The following is an 18,801-nucleotide window of genomic DNA, read 5'->3' as shown; positions in this document are numbered from 1 at the left end:
AGAACAGAAGAGAGGGCTCAGCTGCGTGTGCATGCGTCCTGCCAGGTCTCTGACATCTCAGATCATCTCATGGTCTTCTGCAATTTGTTTTTGTCAAAGAATGCAGTGAGCAAGTTAGGAGGGACAGCGCAACACCTCTGTGGGTGCTGGGACCAAACAAAACAGTTTCACTATCAAGTTTGCATGCAAATGATTTGCATGGAGGTGCAAATCATTTGCATACAAACTCAACGACTCAATCACTCAGTGAGCGATTGAGACATGCGCAGAGCCTTGACAGTAGTGACAGGAGAAGCAGCCTCCTATCACTGCTGTCAGGGCTTATGCCGGGATTTTTTTTCTTCCCATTTTCTTATGCCATCGCTTCCCATTTTTAAATGCCATATTTAAAAGTTTTTTTGGGGGGGCTAATGGCAGGAGGGAGGGGGCATCTCTCTTGCCATATTTGTGTGTGGAGAGGGGGGAGTGTCTGGTGGTAGAAGGGAGTGGGCATCCCTCCTGCCATGATGTTCAGGGAGGTTTCAGGGCAGAAGAGTCAGCCACGGATTGTGAACAACTGGTCCTAAGCAGTTGCTCTTTTTCAGATCGGCAAACCCAGTCGGTATCTCTTCTTCTGCTTTGTGAATCGATCGCCTCTTGCCCCGGCGATCCCCCCACCTACACGAATAGGCCAGGAGAGAGCCCAACCTCTCCTGGCCCCGGCGACCCCCCCACCTACACGAACGGACCAGGAGGGAGCCCAAGCCCTCCTGGCCCCAGCGACCCCCCCACCCCCCACTACAATACAGGCAGGAGGGATCCCAAGCCCTCCTGCCCACGACACAACCCCCTCCCCCCAACGACCGCCCCCCCAGAACCTCCGATCGCCCGACCCGCGACCCCCCCGGCCGACCCCATGACCCCTTCACGCCCCTTCCCCGTACCTTTAATATTGGCCAGACGGACGGGTGCTAAGCCCGCCCGTCCGGCAGGCCAGCCGGGTCCAGAATGGGACCGGATTGGCCCAGGCGGCAGAAACCCCGCCCACAGGTGGGGCCTGAGGTGCTTGGGCCAATCAGAATAGGCCCGGGAGCCTTATGCCCCTCCATTTTCTCTAATCTCTCACTGTACGGCAACTCCTCCAGCCCCTTAACCATTTTAGTCGCTCTTCTCTGTACCCTTTCGAGTAGTACCTTGTCCTTCTTCATTTATGACGACCAGTGCTGAATAAATTATTCCAGGTGAGGGCATACCATAGACCGGTACAGCGGCATGATGACCCTCTCCGATCTGTTCATGATCCCCTTCTTAATCATTCCTAGCATTCTGTTCGCCATTTTTTGCCACCGCTGTGCATTGTGCGGACAGCTTCATCGACTTGTCGATCAGAACTCCCAAGTCTCTTTCCTGGGAGGTCTCTCCAAGTATCGCCCCGAACATCCCGTATTTGTGCATGAGGTTTTTGTTCCCGACATGCATCACTTTACACTTATCCACGTTGAACCTCATTTACCATGTCGATGCCCATTTCTCAAACTTGATTATGTCACGTTGCAGATCTTCACAATCCTCCCGCGTCTTCACTATGAATAACTTCGTATCGTCCACAAATTTAATCGCCCCACTCGTTGTACCAATGTCCAGATCATTTATAAAGATGTTGAAGAGCACGGGTCTAAGCACTGAGCCCTGCAGCACCCCACTGGTGACGCTCTTCCAGTTCGAGTATTGCCCATTACCCCCACTCTCTGTTTCCTATGCTCTAGCCAGTTTTTGATCCATGTGAGTATTTCACCCTCGATTCCATGACTCGCAATTTTCCAAAGTAGTTGTTCATGCGGAACCTTGTCGAACGCCTTCTTGAAATCCAGATATACAATGTCGACCGGGTCACCCTTGTCTATCTGCCTGTTTACTCCCTCGAAAAAGTGCAGCAAGTTCGTCAGACAAGATCTGCCTTGTGCTGAAACTGTGCTGGCTGATCCTCATCAGACCGTGTCTGTCAAGGTGATCAATGATGCGGTCCTTTATCAGCATCTCTACCATCTTTCCTGATACCGAGGTTAGACTCACCAGTCTGTAGTTTCCCGGATCTCCCCTCGAACCCTTTTTGAAAATCGGTGTAACATTCGCTACCTTCCAGTCTTCCGGAATCTTTCCCAATTTGATCGATAGGTTGGCTACTAATTAAAGTAGTTCAGCTATAGTCCCTTTCAATTCCTTGATGACCCTCGGATGGATGCCATCTGGTCCCGGGGATTTATCGCTCTTTAGCCTATCAATCTGCCTGTATACCTCTTCTAGACTGACCGTCAGCTCTGTCAGTTTCCCATCTTCGTTTCCAGCATAGAGCTGGTGGGTTCCGGTATGTTGCGTATATCCTCTTCAGTAAATACAAACGCAAAAAATGTGTTCAGTTTGTCGGCGATTTCTTTATACTTACCAAATGGGGAACCCTACAGCTTTGCTTCACAAACAGGGGGTCTGCCTCCTAATATCCATTCAGAAACATGTTAAAATGTTTGCAGGCCCTTGATCTAGATCTTCCCCCCCCTCTCCCCCAATAGTTCTCTTAACACCATTAAAGGGTCAGAGCAATAGAAATGAATGCCTAGCAGAAATATGGGGTTAACTGCATATAATCTTAGCCGGCTAAAGATGAGAAATTCAGTTAGGTGCGTGCTAAATTCTATGCATCCTATTGTATATTGTCATAGGGAACCCCCCTGTGAAAGCAAAGGAGTTCTTGCAGTGCACAAGAACTGATGGCCAGTGTAGGAAATTGCCACAGGGGAAAGCATTAGATAAACCTAAGGTTCCTTCTAGGTCACTGCCTAAAAAGAAAATGCCTTTGCATAGCGGTACACAGAAGGAGGTAGAAACTCCTCATTCCTGTTTACCTTTTTCTATGCAGCAAGTGAAAGCAAAGGCAATGGGACTTCAAATCCCATCAGGCCAGAGACAGAGAAATCCCAAAGCCAGGACTGGAATAGCTCCAGTACCTAGTAAACCCAGAACTGGTTTGAGCTAGTTTAACAAGCACCTGAGCTCAGCAGCAGCCAGAACTAAGAGCACACCTGCACTCCAGCACAATCGGAGAAAAGGGTGTGGCTCCTAGTTGCAGGCAGCCACACTTTGGGAACACAGCAGTGAGAGAGAAGGAAGCCAGACCTTCTTTGCAAAGAACCAGAAGTGCACCAGAGTCTTACACTTTGCAGGGGCAGGTAGGAACCCATGACTGGGAGGACTTTGTTGATGCTTCATACCCAGAGGAAAATTAAATTGAAATGGATGACGATGTTGCTTTCATTACTGACCCTGATGAAATGGAGGTGAGCTAGGGCTCATTAGAGAAATGTTTGGAGGCTTTTCAAGAAGGAACTGTTTGTGTTTAATCCCAAACTGATCATGTGGTAATGTTTAAGACATTGAGCTGGAAGTGTTGTTTTGGTGACCCAAAGGACTCCCAAAGGGATGCCCCCCTGGCCCACGGGACTCCCACGGGGATGAAAACAGGCCTACCTAAATTCTGGCAATGCAGGCATGCAGCTTAAGAACAAGTCCGGCGTCGCGGCGGAAACAGCCATGCTGAGCAGTGAGCTCAGCACTTACACAGCTGAAAGCCATGCTTGCTGATTGGTCCGGCGGGATCAGCAAGCAAGGCTCTCAGCTGTGTAAGTGCTGAGCTCACTGCTCAGCATGGCTGTTTCTGCCGCGACGCCGGACTTGTATTTAAGCTGCATGCCTGCATCGCCAGAATTCAGGTCCCGTGCTCTATGGCTGCAGGTCTCCTTACTCTGGGGCACCAGACCTCCCTCATACAAAGGCCGGGAATGTAGAGTTGGTTCTGTTCTTGGTAGGGGATGCCTCGGTAGGCTGGATTGCGTCACGGCACCGGCTCACTGCTCAGCCACTGGGAACCCAGATTCAGTCCTGTTCTGGGTGGAGGACACTTGTAGGATGGGGCAGGGAGGGGGGCTTGTTTGCGCCATCGTGCAGGCTCACCACTCTGCCTCTGCCGGCAAAAGCACAGTCTGTCCCATTCTAGGGGGAGAAAACCTAGCAGGGACCTGGCTGCACCACAATACTGGCTTCTAGAAAGCACAATGGACTAGGGGGAGGGGTCTAGCAGTGTGTGGCACCATTTGGACCCATGTAGACTTGCACGGCCATTCTGATGCTGACCTGAGATCCCTTTCCATCCAGCATCTGCCCCTCCCTCTCTTTCCATCCAGCATCTGCCCCTCTGTCTCCTGCTTCTGCCCAGCATTTGATCTGTCTCCTCTCTTCCTCCTTTCTGCCCCCTCTGTCATCCCATCCATCATTCACCCACCCTTCTTTCTCCTCCTTTCATCCAGCATCTGCCCATCTTTCCCCCCCTTTCAGCCCAGCATCTGCTTCATTTCTCTTTCTCCCCCTTCTATTCAGTGTCTGCCCCATCTTTCTCTTTCCTCCCTTCCATCCTTATCCTCCCCCTCTCCTCCTTTCCATTAAATGTCTTCCTCCCCTCTCCTTTTCTTTACATCCATCATCTGTCTTTTTCTCTCTCCCCAGGCATTCCAGCTTGTCTTATCTTTCCCCTTTCATCCAGTGTGTCTGATCCCTCCCCTTTTCTATCTACAGTCTGTCTCCTTTACATCCAGTATCTACCCCCTCCCACCTGACACCTCAGCCGCTGCCAGACTGATGCAAAGCCTTCCCTCCGATGTCAGCTCTGACTTCGGGGGAAGACTTCTGGGTCGGCTACATATGGCGTGCTGCAGGCTGCCTCCAACCCCTGCTGTTATCTGGACTCGAATGAAGTGGTAGAAGGGAGTGCATTTTTGGACACAGAAGTCATGAACTGGGGAGAGAGGAAGGGAGGGAAAGAGATGCTGAGGTGAGGGAGGGAATAGAAAGAGAGAATTGGGTGTGGGTGTGTCAATGAGCGGAAAAGAGAGATGGATGTGTACACACGGCAAATGGAAGAAAGAGGAGAATTTTTGGTCGTAGGGAGGGAGGTACAGAATATGATAGGGAAGAAAAAGATGAGAGTGAGATATGTGGCAAGGGAACAATGGGACAGATTGAAAGGGATGCAAGAGGGAGAAATGTTGGACAGTGGTGAAGGGAATGGAGGGAGAGATGTGGCATGGTGCTGGAGAGGGGTGATAGAAGGAGAAATGTTGGGCATAGGGCTGGTGGGCAGGCACGAAAGATGAGAAAGAGGTAAATGCTGGACCATGGTAGGGGGAACCAATGGACAGCAACAGAAGAATTTACAGAAGATGGGAAAGCGGAAAAAAGAAACTGGGACCAACTTTATGGAAAAATAAGTCTCCAGACAACAAAGGTAAAAATGGAATTTATTGACTAAAATATGTTAGCTTTGGGAAATGTATATGGCAGATGTCTTTGTTTTGTGTTCAAAAGAAAAGGAAATGCATTTCTGGTTTTATTTCTACAGTGTTGAAGTACTTGCTGACCCTTGCTGTGACTGGTGGGGATCCCCAAGCACCGCCAGCAGAGGACCTCCTCTAGAGATGGCCAGAACTCCCCTCCACCAAGCGCAGCAGTCCATGAGCCACTGAGGTGCCAGCATCTGTGACTCAGGGACGCTACTGCTGCCTGCCGAACTTGGCAAAAGGGACCCCCGGCCAACTGCAAAGGAAGTCCTCAGTTGACAGCTTGTGGGTTCTCATCAGCTTAGTATTTATATTTTATATTTACATTAGAGAGTCTGGTAGAAACCCATTTACAAAGTATGTATTCTTCCCAATTAATATTTCCAAATTAATAAAGTCTCCTTGCTTATTTGTAAATGGGTCTCTACCAGAGCCTTTAATTCAGTAGCATAATTAAATAAAATAACTATTTCAGAAGTTTATAGGGAAGGGTGGGGACGGAGGGGATTCCTCGCGGGGACGGGTGGGAACGGAGGGATTCCTCGCGGGGACGGGTGGAAACGGAGGGATTCCTCGCGGGGACGGGTGGGATTTTGGTGGGGACGGGTGGGAATTCTGTCCCCGCTCAACTCTCTAGTTTAAACTGTGTTTTTTTTCCTCTTGAAAGTTTGTTTCAAAATCCAGCCCTGTATCAGCCTAATAAGAGAGAGGCAAGTTTGTCTTCAAGAATGGCAGCCAGACCTGAGAACAGCTCAGTCGCAATTATAGGTTGAAGAATCTGCTGAGGGAACAGTGGGACAAATATCTCCCTAAACTCCTCCCCCCCCCTTGGTTTGCGTGAATGATTTTTAAGGTGTGAGGTGTAGAAACAGTGTGAATTGTATCGTGATTACAATTTTTTCCCCCTCTGTAATCTTTTGATCTTTAGTCCTTTGGTTCCAAGTCCACTTCTCAGAGGCAGTGGGATTTTAGAATAAGATTGTAGATAGGTGTGGCTTGGAAAAGGTATATAGAAATAGACTTATTACAAATGTAGGAGTGCAGTGCTTAGAACAGAAATGTGTTAGAGCTGTTTGTGTGTGTAAGGAAAGGCGTTTGTCTTTCTGTGAATGGCTGAGGAGGGGTGTATGTGTGTCTGAATGGGTATGTCCTGTTATATCGGAGTCTGAGGAGGGGTGTGTGTAGGGGGGGGAGGCAGTTCATCCTGAGTGCCATCTTGTGAGGGTGCCAGCACCCCTCCTTCCCTCTGCCTCCCCGCTGCGCACCTGTCTTCGCTCCACTCACCCTACTGTACCTCTATCTCGGGTCTGGGTAAAACCAGGATTTGCAAGATCTCCAGGATCCTCATAGACTTGTATTGAGATTCTGGTAAAATAGCAGGATTTGTAGGATTTTACAGGATCCTGGTTCACCTTAACAGCAGACCTCCTCATTTTTTGATTGCCACAGTTGCTGCTTTGCATTTACTGGAGTCCCGCCGTCTTCTCCTCTCCTCCTCTGTCGGTCCCGCCCCTTATGACATTTTCTTCTCTTCCTGTGTGGGCGGACTGGCAGAGAAGAAGACGTCAACGCGGGGACTCCCTGCAGAATGACAGCCAGAGGGGCAGTAAAATAGGCTATAACTTATCACACAGAGGAAAAAAAAAGAACAGCAATAATTTGGATTTAGAATTTCAGTAACCTGGTCAATCTTATTGAAACCAATTATTCAGATTTATTCAATTTTTTATACTGTTCACCCAGGGGAGCTCTGAATGGTTTATATCAGGGGTGCCCAAATGGTCGATCGCAATCGACCAGTAGATCGCAAAGGCAACGCAGGTCGATTGCGTTGCCTTTGCAATATTTTTCTCCCTGCTGCTTCCCCAAGCCAGGCCTGGCGCGTACAAGCACCGTACTCGCAAAACTTCACCTCTGACGTCAATTCTGATGTCGAAGAGGAAGTTCTGGGCCAGCCAGTCGCTGTCTGGCTGGTCTGGAATGTCCTCTCCAACGTTAGAATTGACGTCAGAGGTAAAATCTTGTGGGTCCGGTGCTTGTACGCGCCAGGCCTGGCTCGGGGAAGCAGCAAGGTGAAATCGCATTGGTGGTTTGGGGGTAGGGGTAGGAAAAGAATCGGGGAAGTGGAGAAATTGGCATGATGGCTTTGGGGGGGGGCAGGGGGAGAGAGAAAGAAAGGCAGAAATAAAGAGGGGGGCAGGGGGAAAGAGAAAGAAAGGCAGAAAGAAAGAAATATTGGCTTTACAGAAGAAGGAAGTGCAACCAGAGACTCATGAAATCACCAGACAAAAAGATAGGAAAAATGATTTTATTTTCAATTTAGTGATCAAAATGTGTCTGTTTTGAGAATTTATATCTGCTGCCTATATTTTGCACTATGGCCCCCTTTTACTAAACCGTAATAGCAGTTTTTAGCGCAGGGAACCTATGAGCAGCGCAGGGTATTCCGTGCAGCTCCCTGCGCTAAAAAACGCTATCGCGGTTTAGTAAAAGGGGAGGGGGTATATTTGTCTATTTTAGTATAGTTGTTACTGAGGTGACATTGCATATTTTAAAGTCATCTGCCTTGACCTCTGAAAAAAAAAACCCCCAAAATTTTATTGTTTGTAGATCATTACGGCTTAGCCCCTAAATATATAACAGACCTTTTCTCCTTCACAACCAAAAGATTCAGGAGAACCTCACATCTGAACTTTGTTTATCCCAGCTCAAGCAGGCAGCATATTCTCTATATGTAGGGTGACGTCATCTACGGAGCCCCGTTGCAGACAGCTTTTCAAGCAAACTTGATTGAAGATCTTAAAGTTTGCTAGTGCTGCCCATGCATGCGTGCCTTCCTGCGCATCCCCTCCTCGTGGCCTTCAGTTCTTAGTTTTCTGCAGAGCCAGAAAGCCCTGTCTCTCTTCTCTGCGTTCTCTAAGTGCCTTTCTAGCACCGCGGCTTCTTTATTTTATTTCGGGAGTCGCTGTGCGGTTTGTGTCTTATTTCCTAGTTCAATCGTGTGTGTTTTGTTTTCTCCATTTCAGCGACTGGGAGCTCCTGGTTCACCGTGGCCGCGGCCGTCTATCAAACTTATGTCCCGGCCTCTTACCGGGTTTAAGAAGCGCTCCCAGTGCGATCGGGTTATTTCCATCACAGACCTGCACCGCTGGTGTATTCTTTTTCTGGGTGCGGATCACCCGACGGACTCCTGTCCTCGTTGTGCCACTCTCCAGCCTCGGGCTCTTTGCTGTCGTAGGGCCAGAATTGCAGAGCTTTTTGCCATGGAGGCTGCTCCTGCTTCAACCCTGGTCTCGACCTCAGTCTCGAAGACCTCGGCCCTGGGCAAGTCTCCCTCGACTTCGAAGGCCTCGGCGGTCTCGACCTCGGCTCCGGATAAGTCCCCTCTTCCTCCCTCAGGTTCAGTTCTGCTACCGAAGAAGCCTTCCTCAGAGTCTCTAGCCATCCAGGCAGTGAGTGTGGTCCCGCAGGCCTCGATGAGACCTCCCTCCAAATCCTCCAAGCGTGCTTCCACCATATGGGAATACTCTTCTTCGAGGTCACCCTCGGTGGAATGCACTGCTGCACCTACTCGGCCTTCTATGGTCACGGTGCCGATGTTTGAGGAGGTGCTGAAGGCCATCATCTCCTCGGAGCTCTCCTCGGCGTTGGCTCAGCTTGCGCCTGCCTTGATCTCGTGCGCTGTGGACCAGCCTGAGCATCGCATCGAGGTTCCTGGGGGCAAAGTGTGTCGGTCTTGGTGCCTGTCCTCATATGATTCCTCGCCTCTTCCGTTGAGGCATGTTTCTCCCTCGAGCCGGCCTCGGTCGAGGCACTGGTCGAGGTGCCTTGCGAAGCATCCCCGGGACTCCTCCTCGAGGCGGGGTAGGTCTCCGGGTCCTTGCACTACCGGGTCCGTTAAACCCGTGGACCTTACTCTGTCCGACCAGAGTCTGCTTCGGTCGCCTGTCCGGTCGAGGTCTCCACTCCATGAGGCTTCGGCCTCGGGGGACCCTACCTCTTTTTCCCGAGGCTTGTCTTTGGGACGTGGTTCTCTGGGGAGGCGGCGTCGGACCTCGGTGGCCCAGACCACGGGGTCCTCCCCTCTGGGGACTTCCAAGGGCAGGTTATCGTCGACTCACCCCAGTTCTTTTAGTGGGGCTTCTTCGGCGTCCATGCTGGTGGATACGGATATCCCCGCACAGTATTTCAGGGAGGCTTCCCCTTCCTTTTTCGCTGCCTTGAGGTCTCGCTCGACCACTCCCCATGAGGAGCCTTCTGAGAGCAGGCCCTCTTCCTTTACTAGATTTGTTCTGGACATGGGGAAAGCATTAAACTTGGACCTCCAGTCAGATTCCAAGTACACCAAGGAATATTTAGCGGAAATGGAACTCCCCTACTCTCCTCGGGAGTCCCTGTGGCTTCCCTTAAATCTGGTGTTGCAACAGACCTTCTTTCGCAATTTGGAGACTCCTTATGCTATCCCGGCCATTCCATCCAAAATGGAGTCTTGGTACCACACGGTACCCTGTAAAGGTTTTGAGAAGGCTCAGCTTTCCCACCAGTCTTTGGTGGTAGAGTCTATCCTCAAGAAGTCTCACCCTTCTAAGGTATATGCAGCTGTCCCGCCGGGCCGGGAAGGCCGGACTATGGATAAATTTGGGAGACGCTTATATCAGAACTCCATGATGGCAAACAGAATCCTGAATTATAACTTTACCTTTACATCCTATCTTAAGTGGTGTGTTAAGGTCCTTCCTTCCTTCGAGGACGATTTACCTACCAAACGCCATGCAGAGTTTTGCAGGCTTGTGGATACGCTATTGCAGCTTCGGCTGCATATGTTTCAGGCCTCCTATGATGTGTTTGAATTATCATCCAGAGTCTCGGCCTTTGCAGTCACCGCTTTGCGTGGCTCCGCATTGTCGACATTGACCCCAACCTGCAGGACCGGTTGGCCAATCTTCCGTGCCTGGGGAATGAGCTGTTCAACAATTCCATTGAGGCTGCCACGAAACGTCTCTCCGAACATGAACGCTCCTGTGCTTCTTTGGTCCGGGCTAAGGCGAAGCCCGCTCCGCCCAAGTCCTACCGGCTGCCTCCACAGAAGTCCACGCCGGCATTTTTGCGCCCTCCTCCTCGGCGTCCGCAACAGCAGTGGGCCCCTCCTAAACCTCAAACCCCTGCAGCGACCAAGCAACCGCTGTCCTTTTGACTGGCCCAGCAGGAGGAGGCTGGCCTCCCCCACCCTGGAGATTCCCCCTCTTTCTATAGGGGGTCATCTCCGCGCCTTTTCGCAGCGTTGGGTGGAGATTACTGCGGACTCTTGGGTCCTCTCCGTCATCCGAGAGGGGTACTCCCTCAACCTCCGAGCTCTACTGCCGGACAGGCCTCCAGGAGAGTATTTTTCCGATGGGGCGCACCTGCCCCTACTGCTCCAGGAAGCGCATGCCCTTCTTCGCCTGCGGGCGGTGGAGGAGGTTTCCCCTTGTCAACGGGGCTCCTTATTCCTGGTACTTCCTGGTTCCCAAAAAGACCGGGGACCTTCGCCCTATCCTGGATCTGCGGAAGTTGAACAAGTTCCTTGTTCGGGAGAAGTTCCGCATGCTTTCGCTTCCCATTTTGTATCCCTTGATGGACGAGGGGGACTGGTTGTGTTCCCTAGACCTGAAGGAAGCCTGCACTCATTTTCTGATCCACTCGGCTTTTCGACAGTTCCTTCGCTTTCGAATGGGGAACCTTCATCCCCTCGCTTTGTCCCCACGAGTCTTTACGAAGTGCCTCGTGGTCGTGGCGGCGGCCTTACGGTCGCAAGGCTTTCAGGTTTTCCCGTACTTTGACGACTGATTTATCAAAGCTCCGTCGAGGGAGGGGGTTATTTCAGCGACCTGTCAGACTATTATCTTCCTTCAGCATCTGGGGTTCGAGATCAACTTCCCCAAGTCCCAGTTGTGCCCCTCTCAGTCCCTGCAGTTTATAGGGGCGGTGCTGGACACGGTCCGCCTCCAGTCCTTTTTACCTCTGCCTCGGCAGGCCGTCCTCCTGCAGCTGAGTCAACTGGTGTTGCAGAAGTCCTCGGTTTCAGCCAAGCAGATGATCCTTCTGGGACACATGGCCTCCACCGTTCACGTCACGCTGTTTGCCAGGTTACATCTTCGTGTTCCTCAGTGGACCCTGGCATCTCAGTGGCGGCAGGATCGGAATCCCGCTTCCCAACATATTGTGGTGACTCCTTCCTTGAAACACTCGCTCTGTTGGTGGACCAACTCTTCCAATCTGTCCAGAGGTTTGCTTTTTCTCGCACCCTCGCATCATAAGGTTCTGACGACGGACTCCTCGGCGTATGCTTGGGGGAGCGCATTTTGATGGCCTTCGGACTCAGGGTCTTTGGTCGAGTTCGGACCGTTGCTGCCACATCAACCTGCTGGAGCTCCGGGCCATTTACAATGCTGTGGTGGCTTTTCGTCATTTGCTGCAAGATTGCGTCATCCTGGTGCGTACGGACAACCAGGTGGCGATGTATTACGTGAACAAGCAAGGGGGTACGGGTTCCCTCTCACTCTGCAGGGAAGCCCTTCGATTTTGGCAGTGGGCGTTGCGCCACAACATCTTTCTTCGGGCGGTGTATATCCAGGGCGAGCAGAATTGTCTGGCGGACAAGTTGAGTCGCCTTCTTCAGCCGCACGAATGGTCGCTCTATTCTCAGACTCTGCGGCAGGTGTTTGTTCAGTGGGGAACTCCACAGGTAGATCTGTTTGCTTCGCCCCTCAATCACAAGTTGCCTCGATTATGCTCGAGGATGTAGTCCCCAGATCGTCTCGAGGCGGATGCTTTCCTTCTCGATTGGACGGGAAGGTTCCGCCATATGCGTTTCCTCCCTTTCCTCTGATTCTCAGGACTTTGGTGCACCTCAAATCGGTCCGTGCCACCATGATCTTGATAGCTCCTTGGTGGCCTCGGCAGCCGTGGTTCTCCCTGCTCCTCCAGCTCAGTGTCAGGGAGCTTCTGCTTCTTCCTGTTTTTCCTTCTCTGCTGTCTCAGAGTCGGGGATCGCTGTTGCATCCCAAGCTACAGTCTCTACACTTGACAGCTTGGTTCCTCTCCTCGGGCCTTCCTCCTTAGGTTTCTCTCAGTCAGTGAGGGATGTTCTCGAGGCCTCTAGGAAGAGCTCCACGCGCCAATGCTATTCCCAGAAATGGACCAGATTTGCTGCGTGGTGTGCTGAACGCCGTATGGAAATGAAACCTCCGTTTGAACCCATTGACAAGGCTCATCTGAAGTATCTCACTTGGAAAGTGGTGTTCCTAGTTGCTCTCACGTCTGCTCGCAGAATCAGTGAGCTGCAAGCTTTGGTTGCGGACCCACCTTTTACTGTGTTTCACCATGACAAGGTGGTCCTGCGTACTCATGTCAAGTTCTTGCCCAAGGTGGTTTCAGACTTTCACCTGAATCAGTCCATTGTTCTTCTGGTCTTTTTTCTGAAGCCCTACTCTCACCCTGGTGAGGTGGCACTTCACACTCTTGACTTGAGGGCGTTGGCCTTTTACCTGCGCCGCACCGAGTCTCATTGGACGGTTCCTCAACTTTTCATCTCTTTTGATCCTAATCGGTTGGGCCGCCCTATTTCCAAGCGCACTTTATCCAACTGGGTGGCTGCTTGTATTTCCTTCTGCTACGCTCAGGCTGGTCTCTCGCTGCAAGGTCGAGTCACGGGGCATAAAGTCTGAGCAATGGCGGCGTCTGTCGCTTTCCTCAGAGCCACGTCTATTGAGGAGATCTGCAAGGCTGCCACTTGGTCTTCGGTTCATACCTTCACCTCTCACTACTGTCTAGATGCCCTTTCCAGGCGCGACGGGCCAGTTTGGTCAGTCGGTTTTGCGTAATCTGTTTTCATAATTTGCCAACTTTCCTCCTTCCCTTTTTTGGTTAGCTTGAGGTCACCCACATGTAGAGAATATGCTGCCTGCTTGTCCTGGGATAAAGCACAGTTACTTACCATAACAGGTGTTATCCAGGGACAGCAGGCAGATATTCTCACAACCCTCCCACCTCCCCGAGGCTGGCTTCTTTGCTAGCTATCTGAACTGAAGGCAACGAGGAGGGGATGCACCCTCTAGTGTAGCAGGAAGGCACGCAAGTGTGGGCAGCACTAGCAAACTTTAAGATCTTCAATCAAGTTTGCTTGATAAACTGTCCGCGATGGGGCTCCGTGGATGATGTCACCCCACTGGTGTCCCTGGATAACACCTGTTACGGTTAGTAACTGTGCTTTCTTCACCGATTAGAGGTTGTAAATTTTAAGTCATCACCAACATCTTTTCTCACATCAAGCAGCATTATGAGGTAAAGACCTGGAAAACGAGTGGGGTCCCGCAGGGCTCAGTGCTCGGGCCGCTGCTATTTAATATATTCATAAATGATCTAAAAACAGGGACGAAATGTGAGATAATAAAATTTGCAGACGACACCAAACTATTCAGTGGAGTTCAGACTGAAGAATTGCAAAGGGACTTGAACAAACTAGGGGAATGGGTGACGAGATGGCAGATGAAGTTCAACGTTGAGAAATGTAAAGTATTATATGTGGGAAACAGAAACCCGAAATACAACTATATGATGGGAGGGATGTTATTGAATGAGAGTACCCAAGAAAGGGACTTGGGGGTAATGGTGGACATGACAATGAAGCCGACGGCACAGTGCGCAGCGGCTGCTAAGAAGGCAAATAGAATGCTAGGCATAATCAAAAAGGGTATTACAACCAGAATGAAAGAAGTTATCCTGCCGTTCTGGAGTACTGCGTCCAATATTGGTCGCCGTACCTTAAGAAGGATATGGCGATACTCGAGAGGGTTCAAAGGAGAGCAACACGTCTGATAAAAGGTATGGAAAACCTTTCATACGCTGAGAGATTGGAAAAACTGAGTCTCTTTTCCCTGGAGAAGAGGAGACTTAGAGGGGATATGATAGAGATTTACAAGATCATGAAGGGCATAGAGAGAGTAGAGAGGGACAGATTCTTCAAACTTTCGAAAAATAAAAGAACAAGAGGGCATTAGGAAAAGTTGAAAGGGGACAGATTCAAAACGAATGCTAGGAAGTTCTTCTTTACCGAACGAGTGGTGGACACCTGGAATGTGCTTCCAGAGGGCGTAATAGGTCGGAGTACGGTACTGGGGTTCAAGAAAGGATTGGACAATTTCCTGCTGGAAAAGGGTATAGAAGGGTACAGATAGAGGATTACTGCACAGGTCCTGGACCTGTTGGGCCGCCGCGTGGGGTCAGAATTGCAGAATCCTGACAGATCCTGGATATCCTGCATATCCTGACATATCCTGTGCTTTTGACGGGGAAAGATTGCATAGACTGGATGTTTCCTGCCTTATAGGTGGTTAAGGGTGCTGAATCCAGATAGATGCAGCCCTTCCTAGGGTCAGAATTGCAGGATCCTGGTACATCCTGACACATCCTGTGCTTTTGATAGGGAAAGAGTGCATAGACTGGATGTTTTCTGCCTTATAGGTGGTTAAGAGTGCTGAGAGTCAGAATTGCAGGATCCTGGTACATCCTAGCATATCCTGTGCTTTTGATAGGGAAAGAGTGTATGGAATGGATGTTTCCTACCTTATAGATGGTTGAGGGTCCGGAAACCAGATAGATGCAGCCCTTCCTGGGGTCAGAATTGCAGGATCCTGACAGACCCTGATGGATTCTGGATATCCTGCAAATCCTGCACATCCTGAAACATCCTGGCATGTCCTATGCTTTTGATAGGGAAAGATTGCATGGAATCAATGTTTTCTACCGTATAGGCGGTTGAAGGTGCTGAAACCAGATAGATGCAACCCTTCCTGGGGTCAGAATTGCAGGATCCTGGTACATCCTGACACATCCTGGCATATCCTGTGCTTCTGATAGGGAAAGAGTGTATGGAATGGATTTTTTCTGCCTTATACGTGGTTGAGGGTGCTGAAATCAGATAGATGCAGCCCTTCCTGGGGTCAGAATTGCAGGATCCTGGTACATCCTGTACTCTTGATAAGGAAGGAGTAAAATATGTGGATGTTTCTGGCCACTCTCTCCCCCCCCCCACCCCTTCACTTTACTTTGTTTTCTTTTTTATTTCTTCTTTCTGGAACATATTGATTATATTTTATGCTTCTTTCAGTCCCCACAATCACTCCCTGCAGCAGCTTCCACTGTTTAGCTCTGCAATTTGCACCAACTGTGTTGACTGATTTTCTGTCATTCTGCAGGAAGTCCCCTCCCCTTTTGCTGACATCATTGTCTTCTGCCAAGCCCATCCACAGAAGAATAAAACTGCATCATAGGGGGCAGGACTTTACAGAGAAATTCCCCACTGAAAGACAGCTTGTTGCTGTCATTAAAAAATGATCATTCCATTTTTAAGGTGGTCTGCCCTACATCCTGGAGATCCTGAGAATCCTGCAAATCTGGTTTTTTTTAACCATGTTCCCTCTATCTCTTTGACGGTTGAGCAGCAACTCCAACCTGCTGCTTGAGCCACTCTTCCTCTGACGTCACTTCCGGGTCCCGCACCTCCAAAGTGACTTCAGAGGGAATGGCGATGCTGCTTGCACCGGGCAAGTTAAGAGGTACAGGATAGGGCAGGGGTGGGGAAGGAGTGGGAGGGGCGCCTCATACCCTCGCTTTGCCAGTGTGAGAGAACAGAATCGTGTCTGTTTGCCACTTCCTCTGTAATTTCCCACCCCAGTTGTACTGTTTGTCTGATTTGTATTGTAAGCTGTGTCAAAGCAGGGAGTGTCTCTTACATGTAACGTACAGCGCTGCGTGCATATGGCAGCACTATAGAACTAATTAGTAGTAGCATTAGAAGGTAGGAGAAGACGTTCAGGATGTGACGGCAGCAGATAGTCTGCCTCCTTTTCCTCTAATGGCAGCTGCTGCTGTTGGTGCACCCGGCTTTTCTTTCCTCTTAAGTGCAGATGTGCGTTGGTGCTGGGAAGAGGTGTGGAAGGGCTGTGGCTTCTCCAGTGCAGTCAAAATTTTCCCACAGTTCTAGCATGAGCTGGTTTCTGACTTGGGTCTTTGGGTCAATGGGAACTGGTATGCGAGTGGCTATTAGCGCTAACTGCCCTGAACAGGGAAGTTATTTCGCTTTAAGTTCCGTGTTGAAAATGGAGCAGAGCGCGTATGATCACTAGCTCTGTTTCCTCTAGTGAGAGCATGGCTTCATTGGACACGCTAATAATTTTGTAGCAAAAGTTAAAGACGTTTTTGCTGATCACTTTTGCTTTTAGTTCATTTTTTTTTTTTTTTTGTTGGTGCATGCCTATTTAGTCCATAACACTTCTGGAAACGCTGGTCCGTGTTACAAGCTCTCATTTCACCCACGTTGACAGCTGTGTTGTGTGGATCTAATCCCCGAGGGTGAAGTGGGACAAGCATCACCCGACTCCATGGCAGCCTGTTTCATCTCTGAACAGAGGATAAGCAGCTGACATGTGGTATTAGGGGAGGGGAAAGCAGTGGAAGGGCTACGTCTATAACCTAATGTCTCCGATTAGAAAAAGGGGAATTCTTAGTTTATATATTAAGGTTGTAATGTGGGAGAAACTCTTTTGGATGTTTCTCAACTTTTGTTTTTATTCCAGACTCTTTAAAAAAAAAAAAAATGTGAGTAGCTTTTGAACGACGATGCAGCATTTGAACTTGCTTGCTGCCTGGTGTATTCCGCCTTAAATCTGTGCTCTGGTGTACTCTTACAGTGTCCCGCCCTGCGGTGCTCGGAGGGATAAAAGCGGGGCTGGCCGTCAGGAGCGTAAGCTGTCAGTGTTCTGCTCGGCTGCAGTGTGAAGGTGTAGCTGCTCTCCTGGGTCTGAATATTTAGAGAGGAAGAAGGAAGCTCTTAGCCCCGGTAGGTGCTTCTAAGCGTAAATATTCTTGCTTCCTGCGGCCGTAACCTTAGTTTTAAGTCATTGCGTACGCAGCGTTATAGTGAAGGAATGGCTCCTTTAAGGGAATGAGTGCTAGAGAATAGAAAGGGAGCGCTGCAGGAGCACGTGATCGATAGCAGAGGCTGTACTGAGGTTTTATTTAGGGGCTGGTATAGTTCCCCTTTGAAGAAATGCACAGTTAAGTGGAATCTGAGGGCAGATCAAGCAAGTGATTTTTTTTTTTTTTAATTATTTTTTTAAATTTGTTTTTACATAATGTCCAGGTCTCCTGGCTCTCAATCCACTACTAGTCTAACCACTAGGCCACCTTTGCTCTCGCAGGGTGTTTTGTTGTGGTGTTTTGTTTTTTTTTTTTCTTGACTAGTTGGTTGTTACTGTTTGAATCTTTGATATGAAGCTAGAAGAAAATGTTGTAAGCTTTAATTGTGATCTGCTAAGTATCTTTATTATCCAAAGGCGCTAAAATTGAGACAGATCCCTTATTTGGGATATGGGACTTGTTGCAATACCAACAAAGGAAGTGAGGTGTGTGCTGGGCATGCTTGAAATGTGATCCGCCTGTGATGATGCATAGGATGGATGTAAAGGTAATTTAAAAAAGAAAAAAAACAAAACCCCGCTGTGCATGTCCGAACATATCAAAGAATAAACCCGATGGAAAAAATTTAGTTTTGAAGAGACACTATTAGTCCCTGAAAGAAGAGATGCAAGAATCCAAGGGCACAAAATAGTAGCTGAGTAATAATGAGCAAAAGCCATTACCCACTGAATATGTTAACCCAATTGCTGCCCAAACTTGCCTAAGTGTTAAGTTATTACCACTCAAAAGACTTGCTGTTTAGAACTGATAGAACTAGGTTGGGAGGTAGTTGAGGGAAATATGTATGTAGCAAGTTTCATAACCCCAAAGAAGATGCTAATGTTGTATTAGTCATTAGTAATAACCTGATATTAGTGGTTTATCTGATCAGGCGTAGACTGCTAGGATTCAGAATGTCAGCAAGCTGAGTAGAGAGATGGTGGCAAGAACAATTTTTGCAAACTGTAGAAAGGCTTTGACCTGGAAAAAATGTGGGGTTCTTTGTAAGTCAATGGTATCTTTATTGTGTTAACATAGGTTTGTACAAAGATGAGAAAGTTCAAAGCTTTTGAGAGGCAGGGGAAGTATCGTGGTGGATACATATTCTAAAATCTGGTAAAAGAAAAAATAAAAAATCCCTGAAAATAGGACAGAAACCAATGCATATTTTCTTTATTGATAGAATTCTTGTAGTATTTGGTACGCCTTGTAGTTTTCACATAACTTTTTATGAAGGTCTGTGAAGTGAGCGTTGAATGTGAAGGTTTCTTGCTCGATGAGGTTAACTAGGTTTTGGGGTGTCTATTGTGGGGATTTTATGATGTGTCAATCAGGGTACTGTTGCCCTGCAGTGAACTTCAGTATCTGGCAGGTGTTTGGAATACAGCCAGACTTAACTGTGAGTGGAAATGTACCTTATGACATGCAAGATGGATGAGGA

General features: G+C 49.1%; 1 protein-coding gene across 12 annotated transcripts in view; it reads left to right on the top strand.

Annotated features, from left to right (window-relative positions):
* PDLIM5 (PDZ and LIM domain 5) overlaps positions 1-18,801 on the top strand; it is a 468,176-nt gene that overhangs the window by 26,808 nt on the left and 422,567 nt on the right. For 10 of the 12 annotated variants that reach the window (XM_033958049.1, XM_033958033.1, XM_033958025.1 and 7 more), the window contains exon 1: positions 17,093-17,241. The exons of 1 other annotated variant lie outside the window; for it this stretch is intronic. The gene's annotated coding sequence lies outside the window, so the exon portion shown is untranslated. Of the gene's footprint in view, positions 1-17,085; positions 17,242-18,801 lie in introns of those variants that run through there. One more of the 12 variants, XM_033957962.1, reaches the window with a different exon arrangement.

The sequence above is a fragment of the Geotrypetes seraphini genome, chromosome 1, assembly GCF_902459505.1.
Source record: "Geotrypetes seraphini chromosome 1, aGeoSer1.1, whole genome shotgun sequence".
Taxonomy (NCBI): domain Eukaryota; kingdom Metazoa; phylum Chordata; class Amphibia; order Gymnophiona; family Dermophiidae; genus Geotrypetes; species Geotrypetes seraphini.
Note: the sequence above shows the minus strand (reverse complement) of the source record. Positions and strands in the feature narration are given on the sequence as shown.